Raw genomic sequence first — 12,942 nt, 5'->3', positions numbered from 1 at the left:
TGGATGGTGAGGAACTTTGATCGTGACGTGGCCTGGATGGTAGGGAACTTTGATAGTGATGTGGCCTGGATGGTGAGGAACCTTGATAGTGACGTGGCCTGGATGGTGGGGAACTTTGATATTGACGTGGCCTGTATGGTGAGGAACTTTGATAGTGACGTGGCCTGGATGGTAGAGAACTGTGATAGTGACGTGGCCTGGATGGTGGGGAACTTTGATAATGACGTGGCCTGGATGGTGAGGAACTTTGATAGTGACGTGGCCTGGATGGTGAGGAACTGTGATAGTGACGTGGCCTGGATGGTAGAGAACTGTGATAGTGACGTGGCCTGGATGGTGGGGAACTTTGATAGTGACGTGGCCTGGACGGTGAGGAACTGTGATAGTGACGTGGCCTGGATGGTGGGGAACTTTGATAGTGACGTGGCCTGGATGGTAGGGAATTTTGATAGTGACGTGGCCTGGATGGTGGGGAACTTTGATAGTGACATGGCCTGGATGGTAGAGAACTGTGATAATGACGTGGCCTGGATGGTGGGGAACTTTGATAGTGACGTGGCCTGGATGGTGGGGAACTTTGATAGTGACGTGGCCTGGATGGTGGGGAACTTTGATAGTGATGTGGCCTGGATGGTGGGGAACTTTGATAATGACGTGGCCTGGATGGTGAGGAACTTTGATAGTGACGTGGCCTGGATGGTGGGGAACTTTGATAGTGACGTGGCCTGGATGGTGGGGAACTTTGATAGTGATGTGGCCTGGATGGTGGGGAACTTTGATAATGACGTGGCCTGGATGGTGAGGAACTTTGATAGTGACATGGCCTGGATGGTGGGGAACTTTGATAGTGACGTGGCCTGGTTGATAGAGAACTGTGATAGTCATGTGGCCTGGATGGCGGGGAACTTTGATAGTGAGATGGCCTGGATGGTGGGGAACTTTGATAGTGAGATGGCCTGGATGGTGGGGAACTTTGATAGTGACGTGGCCTGGATGGTGGGGAACTTTGATAGTGACGTGGCCTGGATGGTGGGGAATTTTGATAGTGACGTGGCCTGGATGGTGGGGAATTTTGATAGTGACGTGGCCTGGATGGTGAGGAACTTTGATAGTGACGTGGCCTGGATGGTGAGGAACTTTGTTAGTGACGTGGCCTGGATGGCGAGGAACTTTGATAGTGACGTGGCCTGTATAGCGAGGAACTTTGATAGTGACGTGGCCTGTATAGCGAGGAACTTTGATAGCGACGTGGCCTGGATGGTGGGGAACTTTGATAGCGACGTGGCCTGGATGGTAGAGAACTGTGATAGTGACGTGGCCTGGATGGTGGGGAACTTTGATAGTGACGTGGCCTGGATGGTGGGGAACTTTGATAGTGACGTGGCCTGGATGGTAGGGAACCTTGATAGTGACGTGGCCTGGATGGTGGGGAACTTTGATAGTGACGTGGCCTGGATGGTGGGGAACTTTGATAGTGACGTGGCCTGGATGGTAGAGAACTGTGATAGTGACGTGGCCTGGATGGTAGAGAACTGTGATAGTGACGTAGCCTGGATGGTAGAGAACTGTGATAGTGACGTGGCCTGGATGGTGGGGAACTTTGATAGTGACGTGGCCTGGATGGTAGAGAACTGTGATAGTGACGTGGCCTGGATGGTGGGGAACTTTGATAGTGACGTGGCCTGGATGGTCGAGAACTGTGATAGTGACGTGGCCTGGATGGTGGGGAACTTTGATAGTGACGTGGCCTGGATGGTGGGGAACTTTGATAGTGATGTGGCCTGGATGGTGGGGAACTTTGATAATGACGTGGCCTGGATGGTGAGGAACTTTGATAGTGACGTGGCCTGGATGGTAGAGAACTGTGATAGTGACGTGGCCTGGATGGTGGGGAACTTTGATAGTGACGTGGCCTGGATGGTAGAGAACTGTGATAGTGACGTGGCCTGGATGGTGGGGAACTTTGATAGTGACGTGGCCTGGATGGTCGAGAACTGTGATAGTGACGTGGCCTGGATGGTGGGGAACTTTGATATTGACGTGGCCTGGATGGTGGGGAACTTTGATAGTTATGTGGCCTGGATGGTGGGGAACTTTGATAATGACGTGGCCTGGATGGTGAGGAACTTTGATAGTGACGTGGCCTGGATGGTGGGGAACTTTGATAGTGACGTGGCCTGGTTGATAGAGAACTGTGATAGTGATGTGGCCTGGATGGCGGGGAACTTTGATAGTGAGATGGCCTGGATGGTGGGGAACTTTGATAGTGACGTGGCCTGGATGGTGGGGAACTTTGATAGTGACGTGGCCTGGATGGTGGGGAACTTTGATAGTGACGTGGCCTGGATGGTGGGGAATTTTGATAGTGACGTGGCCTGGATGGTGAGGAACTTTGATAGCGACGTGGCCTGGATGGTGGGGAACTTTGATAGCGACGTGGCCTGGATGGTAGAGAACTGTGATAGTGACGTGGCCTGGATGGTGGGTAACTTTGATAGTGACGTGGCCTGGATGGTGGGGAACTTTGATAGTGACGTGGCCTGGATGGTAGGGAACTTTGAAAGTGACGTGGCCTGGATGGTGGGGAACTTTGATAGTGACGTGGCCTGGATGGTAGGGAACTTTGATAGTGACGTGGCCTGGATGGTGGGGAACTTTGATAGTGACGTGGCCTGGATGGTGGGGAACTTTGATAGTGACGTGGCCTGGATGGTAGAGAACTGTGATAGTGACGTGGCCTGGATGGTAGAGAACTGTGATAGTGACGTAGCCTGGATGGTAGAGAACTGTGATAGTGACGTGGCCTGGATGGTGGGGAACTTTGATAGTGACGTGGCCTGGATGGTAGAGAACTGTGATAGTGACGTGGCCTGGATGGTGGGGAACTTTGATAGTGACGTGGCCTGGATGGTCGAGAACTGTGATAGTGACGTGGCCTGGATGGTGGGGAACTTTGATAGTGACGTGGCCTGGATGGTGGGGAACTTTGATAGTGATGTGGCCTGGATGGTGGGGAACTTTGATAATGACGTGGCCTGGATGGTGAGGAACTTTGATAGTGACGTGGCCTGGATGGTAGAGAACTGTGATAGTGACGTGGCCTGGATGGTGGGGAACTTTGATAGTGACGTGGCCTGGATGGTAGAGAACTGTGATAGTGACGTGGCCTGGATGGTGGGGAACTTTGATAGTGACGTGGCCTGGATGGTCGAGAACTGTGATAGTGACGTGGCCTGGATGGTGGGGAACTTTGATAGTGACGTGGCCTGGATGGTGGGGAACTTTGATAGTTATGTGGCCTGGATGGTGGGGAACTTTGATAATGACGTGGCCTGGATGGTGAGGAACTTTGATAGTGACGTGGCCTGGATGGTGGGGAACTTTGATAGTGACGTGGCCTGGTTGATAGAGAACTGTGATAGTGATGTGGCCTGGATGGCGGGGAACTTTGATAGTGAGATGGCCTGGATGGTGGGGAACTTTGATAGTGACATGGCCTGGATGGTGGGGAACTTTGATAGTGACGTGGCCTGGATGGTGGGGAACTTTGATAGTGACGTGGCCTGGATGGTGGGGAATTTTGATAGTGACGTGGCCTGGATGGTGAGGAACTTTGATAGTGACGTGGCCTGGATGGTGAGGAACTTTGTTAGTGACGTGGCCTGGATGGTGAGGAACTTTGATAGTGACGTGGCCTGTATAGCGAGGAACTTAGATAGTGACGTGGCCTGTATAGCGAGGAACTTTGATAGCGACGTGGCCTGGATGGTGGGGAACTTTGATAGCGACGTGGCCTGGATGGTAGAGAACTGTGATAGTGACGTGGCCTGGATGGTGGGGAACTTTGATAGTGACGTGGCCTGGATGGTGGGGAACTTTGATAGTGAGATGGCCTGGATGGTGGGGAACTTTGATAGTGACGTGGCCTGGATGGTGGGGAACTTTGATAGTGACGTGGCCTGGATGGTGGGGAACTTTGATAGTGACGTGGCCTGGATGGTGGGGAATTTTGATAGTGACGTGGCCTGGATGGTGAGGAACTTTGATAGCGACGTGGCCTGGATGGTGGGGAACTTTGATAGCGACGTGGCCTGGATGGTAGAGAACTGTGATAGTGACGTGGCCTGGATGGTGGGTAACTTTGATAGTGACGTGGCCTGGATGGTGGGGAACTTTGATAGTGACGTGGCCTGGATGGTAGGGAACTTTGAAAGTGACGTGGCCTGGATGGTGGGGAACTTTGATAGTGACGTGGCCTGGATGGTAGGGAACTTTGATAGTGACGTGGCCTGGATGGTGGGGAACTTTGATAGTGACGTGGCCTGGATGGTGGGGAACTTTGATAGTGACGTGGCCTGGATGGTAGAGAACTGTGATAGTGACGTGGCCTGGATGGTAGAGAACTGTGATAGTGACGTAGCCTGGATGGTAGAGAACTGTGATAGTGACGTGGCCTGGATGGTGGGGAACTTTGATAGTGACGTGGCCTGGATGGTAGAGAACTGTGATAGTGACGTGGCCTGGATGGTGGGGAACTTTGATAGTGACGTGGCCTGGATGGTCGAGAACTGTGATAGTGACGTGGCCTGGATGGTGGGGAACTTTGATAGTGACGTGGCCTGGATGGTGGGGAACTTTGATAGTGATGTGGCCTGGATGGTGGGGAACTTTGATAATGACGTGGCCTGGATGGTGAGGAACTTTGATAGTGACGTGGCCTGGATGGTAGAGAACTGTGATAGAGACGTGGCCTGGATGGTGGGGAACTTTGATAGTGACGTGGCCTGGATGGTAGAGAACTGTGATAGTGACGTGGCCTGGATGGTGGGGAACTTTGATAGTGACGTGGCCTGGATGGTCGAGAACTGTGATAGTGACGTGGCCTGGATGGTGGGGAACTTTGATAGTGACGTGGCCTGGATGGTGGGGAACTTTGATAGTTATGTGGCCTGGATGGTGGGGAACTTTGATAATGACGTGGCCTGGATGGTGAGGAACTTTGATAGTGACGTGGCCTGGATGGTGGGGAACTTTGATAGTGACGTGGCCTGGTTGATAGAGAACTGTGATAGTGATGTGGCCTGGATGGCGGGGAACTTTGATAGTGAGATGGCCTGGATGGTGGGGAACTTTGATAGTGACATGGCCTGGATGGTGGGGAACTTTGATAGTGACGTGGCCTGGATGGTGGGGAACTTTGATAGTGACGTGGCCTGGATGGTGGGGAATTTTGATAGTGACGTGGCCTGGATGGTGAGGAACTTTGATAGTGACGTGGCCTGGATGGTGAGGAACTTTGTTAGTGACGTGGCCTGGATGGTGAGGAAATTTGATAGTGACGTGGCCTGTATAGCGAGGAACTTAGATAGTGACGTGGCCTGTATAGCGAGGAACTTTGATAGCGACGTGGCCTGGATGGTGGGGAACTTTGATAGCGACGTGGCCTGGATGGTAGAGAACTGTGATAGTGACGTGGCCTGGATGGTGGGGAACTTTGATAGTGACGTGGCCTGGATGGTGGGGAACTTTGATAGTGACGTGGCCTGGATGGTAGGGAACTTTGATAGTGACGTGGCCTGGATGGTGGGGAACTTTGATAGTGACGTGGCCTGGATGGTGAGGAACTTTGATAGTGACGTGGCCTGTATAGCGAGGAACTTAGATAGTGACGTGGCCTGTATAGCGAGGAACTTTGATAGCGACGTGGCCTGGATGGTGGGGAACTTTGATAGCGACGTGGCCTGGATGGTAGAGAACTGTGATAGTGACGTGGCCTGGATGGTGGGGAACTTTGATAGTGACGTGGCCTGGATGGTGGGGAACTTTGATAGTGACGTGGCCTGGATGGTAGGGAACTTTGATAGTGACGTGGCCTGGATGGTGGGGAACTTTGATAGTGACGTGGCCTGGATGGTGGGGAACTTTGATAGTGACGTGGCCTGGATGGTAGAGAACTGTGATAGTGACGTGGCCTGGATGGTAGAGAACTGTGATAGTGACGTGGCCTGGATGGTGGGGAACATTGATAGTGACGTGGCCTGGATGGTAGAGAACTGTGATAGTGACGTGGCCTGGATGGTAGAGAACTGTGATAGTGACGTGGCCTGGATGGTGGGGAACTTTGATAGTGACGTGGCCTGGATGGTAGAGAACTGTGATAGTGACGTGGCCAGGATGGTGGGGAACTTTGATAGTGACGTGGCCTGGATGGTAGAGAACTGTGATAGTGACGTGGCCTGGATGGTGGGGAACTTTGATAGTGACGTGGCCTGGATGGTAGAGAACTGTGATAGTGACGTGGCCTGGATGGTAGAGAACTGTGATAGTGACGTGGCCTGGATGGTGGGGAACTTTGATAGTGACGTGGCCTGGATGGTGGGGAACTTTGATAGTGACGTGGCGTGGATGGTAGAGAACTGTGATAGTGACGTGGCCTGGATGGTGGGGAACTTTGATAGTGACGTGGCCTGGATTGTGGGGAACTTTGATAGTGACGTGTCCTGGATGGTACAGAACTGTGATAGTGACCTGGCCTGGATGGTGGGGAACTTTGATAGTGACGTGGCCTGGATGGTAGGGAACTTTGATAGTGACGTGGCCTGGATGGTGGGGAACTTTGATAGTGACGTGGCCTGGATGGTGAGGAACTTTGATAGTGACGTGGCCTGGATGGTGGGGAACTTTGATAGTGACGTGGCCTGGATGGTGGGGAATTTTGATAGTGACGTGGCCTGGATGGTGGGGAACTTTGATAGTGACGTGGCCTGGATGGTGGGGAATTTTGATAGTGACGTGGCCTGGATGGTGAGGAACTTTGATAGTGACGTGGCCTGGATGGTGAGGAACTTTGATAGTGACGTGGCCTGGATGGTGAGGAACTTTGATAGTGACGTGGCCTGTATAGCGAGGAACTTTGATAGTGACGTGGCCTGTATAGCGAGGAACTTTGATAGCGACGTGGCCTGGATGGTGGGGAACTTTGATAGCGACGTGGCCTGGATGGTAGAGAACTGTGATAGTGACGTGGCCTGGATGGTGGGGAACTTTGATAGTGACGTGGCCTGGATGGTGGGGAACGTTGATAGTGACGTGGGCAGGATGGTAGGGAACTTTGATAGTGACGTGGCCTGGATGGTGGGGAACTTTGATAGTGACGTGGCCTGGATGGTGGGGAACTTTGATAGTGACGTGGCCTGGATGGTAGAGAACTGTGATAGTGACCTGGCCTGGATGGTAGAGAACTGTGATAGTGACGTGGCCTGGATGGTGAGGAACTTTGATAGTGACGTGGCCTGGATGGTGTGGAACTTTGATAGTGACGTGGCCTGGATGGTAGAGAACTGTGATAGTGACGTGGCCTGGATGGTAGGGAACTTTGCTAGTGACGTGGCCTGCATGGTGGGGAACTTTGATAGTGACGTGGCCTGGATGGTAGAGAACTGTGATAGTGACGTGGCCTGGATGGTAGAGAACTGTGATAGTGACGTGGCCTGGATGGTGGGGAACTTTAATAGTGACGTGGCCTGGATGGTAGAGAACTATGATAGTGACGTGGCCTGAATGCTGGGGAACTTTGATAGTGACGTGGCCTGGATGGTGGGGATCTTTGATAGTGACGTGACCTGGATGGTGAGGAACTTTGATCGTGACGTGGCCTGGATGGTAGGGAACTTTGATAGTGATGTGGCCTGGATGGTGAGGAACCTTGATAGTGACGTGGCCTGGATGGTGGGGAACTTTGATATTGACGTGGCCTGTATGGTGAGGAACTTTGATAGTGACGTGGCCTGGATGGTAGAGAACTGTGATAGTGACGTGGCCTGGATGGTGGGGAACTTTGATAATGACGTGGCCTGGATGGTGAGGAACTTTGATAGTGACGTGGCCTGGATGGTGAGGAACTGTGATAGTGACGTGGCCTGGATGGTAGAGAACTGTGATAGTGACGTGGCCTGGATGGTGGGGAACTTTGATAGTGACGTGGCCTGGACGGTGAGGAACTGTGAGTAGTGACGTGGCCTGGATGGCGGGGAACTTTGATAGTGACGTGGCCTGGATGGTAGGGAATTTTGATAGTGACGTGGCCTGGATGGTGGGGAACTTTGATAGTGACATGGCCTGGATGGTAGAGAACTGTGATAATGACGTGGCCTGGATGGTGGGGAACTTTGATAGTGACGTGGCCTGGATGGTGGGGAACTTTGATAGTGACGTGGCCTGGATGGTGGGGAACTTTGATAGTGATGTGGCCTGGATGGTGTGGAACTTTGATAATGACGTGGCCTGGATGGTGAGGAACTTTGATAGTGACGTGGCCTGGATGGTGGGGAACTTTGATAGTGACGTGGCCTGGATGGTGGGGAACTTTGACAGTGACGTGGCCTGGATGGTAGAGAACTGTGATAGTGACGTGGCCTGGATGGTGGGGAACTTTGATAGTGACGTGGCCTGGATGGTAGAGAACTGTGATAGTGACGTGGCCTGGATGGTGAGGAACTTTGATAGTGACGTGGCCTGGATGGTGGGGAACTTTGATAGTGACGTGGCCTGGATGGTGGGGAACCTTGATAGTGACGTGGCCTGGATGGTGTGGAACCTTGATAGTGACGTGGCCTGGATGGTGAGGAACTTTGATAGTGACGTGGCCTGGATGGTGGGGAACTTTGATAGTGATGTGGCCTGGATGGTGTGGAACTTTGATAATGACGTGGCCTGGATGGTGAGGAACTTTGATAGTGACGTGGCCTGGATGGTGGGGAACTTTGATAGTGACGTGGCCTGGATGGTGGGGAACTTTGACAGTGACGTGGCCTGGATGGTAGAGAACTGTGATAGTGACGTGGCCTGGATGGTGGGGAACTTTGATAGTGACGTGGCCTGGATGGTAGAGAACTGTGATAGTGACGTGGCCTGGATGGTGAGGAACTTTGATAGTGACGTGGCCTGGATGGTGGGGAACTTTGATAGTGACGTGGCCTGGATGGTGGGGAACCTTGATAGTGACGTGGCCTGGATGGTGTGGAACCTTGATAGTGACGTGGCCTGGATGGTGAGGAACTTTGATAGTGACGTGGCCTGGATGGTGGGGAACTTTGATAGTGATGTGGCCTGGATGGTGGGGAACTTTGATAGTGACGTGGCCTGGATGGTAGAGAACTGTGATAGTGACGTGGCCTGGATGGTAGAGAACTGTGATAGTGACGTGGCCTGGATGGTGTGGAACTGTGATAGTGACGTGGCCTGGATGGTGGGGAACTTTAATAGTGACGTGGCCTGGATGGTAGAGAACTATGATAGTGACGTGGCCTGAATGGTGGGGAACTTTGATAGTGACGTGGCCTGGATGGTGGGGATCTTTGATAGTGACGTGGCCTGGATGGTGAGGAACTTTGATCGTGACGTGGCCTGGATGGTAGGGAACTTTGATAGTGATGTGGCCTGGATGGTGAGGAACCTTGATAGTGACGTGGCCTGGATGGTGGGGAACTTTGATATTGACGTGGCCTGTATGGTGAGGAACTTTGATAGTGACGTGGCCTGGATGGTAGAGAACTGTGATAGTGACGTGGCCTGGATGGTGGGGAACTTTGATAATGACGTGGCCTGGATGGTGAGGAACTTTGATAGTGACGTGGCCTGGATGGTGAGGAACTGTGATAGTGACGTGGCCTGGATGGTAGAGAACTGTGATAGTGACGTGGCCTGGATGGTGGGGAACTTTGATAGTGACGTGGCCTGGACGGTGAGGAACTGTGATAGTGACGTGGCCTGGATGGTGGGGAACTTTGATAGTGACGTGGCCTGGATGGTAGGGAATTTTGATAGTGACGTGGCCTGGATGGTGGGGAACTTTGATAGTGACATGGCCTGGATGGTAGAGAACTGTGATAATGACGTGGCCTGGATGGTGGGGAACTTTGATAGTGACGTGGCCTGGATGGTGGGGAACTTTGATAGTGACGTGGCCTGGATGGTGGGGAACTTTGATAGTGATGTGGCCTGGATGGTGGGGAACTTTGATAATGACGTGGCCTGGATGGTGAGGAACTTTGATAGTGACGTGGCCTGGATGGTGGGGAACTTTGATAGTGACGTGGCCTGGATGGTGGGGAACTTTGATAGTGATGTGGCCTGGATGGTGGGGAACTTTGATAATGACGTGGCCTGGATGGTGAGGAACTTTGATAGTGACATGGCCTGGATGGTGGGGAACTTTGATAGTGACGTGGCCTGGTTGATAGAGAACTGTGATAGTGATGTGGCCTGGATGGCGGGGAACTTTGATAGTGAGATGGCCTGGATGGTGGGGAACTTTGATAGTGAGATGGCCTGGATGGTGGGGAACTTTGATAGTGACGTGGCCTGGATGGTGGGGAACTTTGATAGTGACGTGGCCTGGATGGTGGGGAATTTTGATAGTGACGTGGCCTGGATGGTGGGGAATTTTGATAGTGACGTGGCCTGGATGGTGAGGAACTTTGATAGTGACGTGGCCTGGATGGTGAGGAACTTTGTTAGTGACGTGGCCTGGATGGCGAGGAACTTTGATAGTGACGTGGCCTGTATAGCGAGGAACTTTGATAGTGACGTGGCCTGTATAGCGAGGAACTTTGATAGCGACGTGGCCTGGATGGTGGGGAACTTTGATAGTGACGTGGCCTGGATGGTCGAGAACTGTGATAGTGACGTGGCCTGGATGGTGGGGAACTTTGATAGTGACGTGGCCTGGATGGTGGGGAACTTTGATAGTGATGTGGCCTGGATGGTGGGGAACTTTGATAATGACGTGGCCTGGATGGTCAGGAACTTTGATAGTGACGTGGCCTGGATGGTAGAGAACTGTGATAGTGACGTGGCCTGGATGGTGGGGAACTTTGATAGTGACGTGGCCTGGATGGTAGAGAACTGTGATAGTGACGTGGCCTGGATGGTGGGGAACTTTGATAGTGACGTGGCCTGGATGGTCGAGAACTGTGATAGTGACGTGGCCTGGATGGTGGGGAACTTTGATAGTGACGTGGCCTGGATGGTGGGGAACTTTGATAGTTATGTGGCCTGGATGGTGGGGAACTTTGATAATGACGTGGCCTGGATGGTGAGGAACTTTGATAGTGACGTGGCCTGGATGGTGGGGAACTTTGATAGTGACGTGGCCTGGTTGATAGAGAACTGTGATAGTGATGTGGCCTGGATGGCGGGGAACTTTGATAGTGAGATGGCCTGGATGGTGGGGAACTTTGATAGTGACATGGCCTGGATGGTGGGGAACTTTGATAGTGACGTGGCCTGGATGGTGGGGAACTTTGATAGTGACGTGGCCTGGATGGTGGGGAATTTTGATAGTGACGTGGCCTGGATGGTGAGGAACTTTGATAGTGACGTGGCCTGGATGGTGAGGAACTTTGTTAGTGACGTGGCCTGGATGGTGAGGAACTTTGATAGTGACGTGGCCTGTATAGCGAGGAACTTAGATAGTGACGTGGCCTGTATAGCGAGGAACTTTGATAGCGACGTGGCCTGGATGGTGGGGAACTTTGATAGCGACGTGGCCTGGATGGTAGAGAACTGTGATAGTGACGTGGCCTGGATGGTGGGGAACTTTGATAGTGACGTGGCCTGGATGGTGGGGAACTTTGATAGTGACGTGGCCTGGATGGTAGGGAACTTTGATAGTGACGTGGCCTGGATGGTGGGGAACTTTGATAGTGACGTGGCCTGGATGGTGGGGAACTTTGATAGTGACGTGGCCTGGATGGTAGAGAACTGTGATAGTGACGTGGCCTGGATGGTAGAGAACTGTGATAGTGACGTGGCCTGGATGGTGGGGAACATTGATAGTGACGTGGCCTGGATGGTAGAGAACTGTGATAGTGACGTGGCCTGGATGGTAGAGAACTGTGATAGTGACGTGGCCTGGATGGTGGGGAACTTTGATAGTGACGTGGCCTGGATGGTAGAGAACTGTGATAGTGACGTGGCCAGGATGGTGGGGAACTTTGATAGTGACGTGGCCTGGATGGTAGAGAACTGTGATAGTGACGTGGCCTGGATGGTGGGGAACTTTGATAGTGACGTGGCCTGGATGGTAGAGAACTGTGATAGTGACGTGGCCTGGATGGTAGAGAACTGTGATAGTGACGTGGCCTGGATGGTGGGGAACTTTGATAGTGACGTGGCCTGGATGGTGGGGAACTTTGATAGTGACGTGGCGTGGATGGTAGAGAACTGTGATAGTGACGTGGCCTGGATGGTGGGGAACTTTGATAGTGACGTGGCCTGGATTGTGGGGAACTTTGATAGTGACGTGGCCTGGATGGTACAGAACTGTGATAGTGACCTGGCCTGGATGGTGGGGAACTTTGATAGTGACGTGGCCTGGATGGTAGGGAACTTTGATAGTGACGTGGCCTGGATGGTGGGGAACTTTGATAGTGACGTGGCCTGGATGGTGAGGAACTTTGATAGTGACGTGGCCTGGATGGTGGGGAACTTTGATAGTGACGTGGCCTGGATGGTGGGGAATTTTGATAGTGACGTGGCCTGGATGGTGGGGAACTTTGATAGTGACGTGGCCTGGATGGTGGGGAATTTTGATAGTGACGTGGCCTGGATGGTGAGGAACTTTGATAGTGACGTGGCCTGGATGGTGAGGAACTTTGATAGTGACGTGGCCTGGATGGTGAGGAACTTTGATAGTGACGTGGCCTATATAGCGAGGAACTTTGATAGTGACGTGGCCTGTATAGCGAGGAACTTTGATAGCGACGTGGCCTGGATGGTGGGGAACTTTGATAGCGACGTGGCCTGGATGGTAGAGAACTGTGATAGTGACGTGGCCTGGATGGTGGGGAACTTTGATAGTGACGTGGCCTGGATGGTGGGGAACGTTGATAGTGACGTGGGCAGGATGGTAGGGAACTTTGATAGTGACGTGGCCTGGAT

The sequence above is a fragment of the Hypanus sabinus genome, chromosome 7 (assembly GCF_030144855.1).
Source record: "Hypanus sabinus isolate sHypSab1 chromosome 7, sHypSab1.hap1, whole genome shotgun sequence".
NCBI classification, from domain to species: Eukaryota; Metazoa; Chordata; class Chondrichthyes; order Myliobatiformes; family Dasyatidae; genus Hypanus; species Hypanus sabinus.
This window is presented reverse-complemented; position numbering follows the sequence as displayed.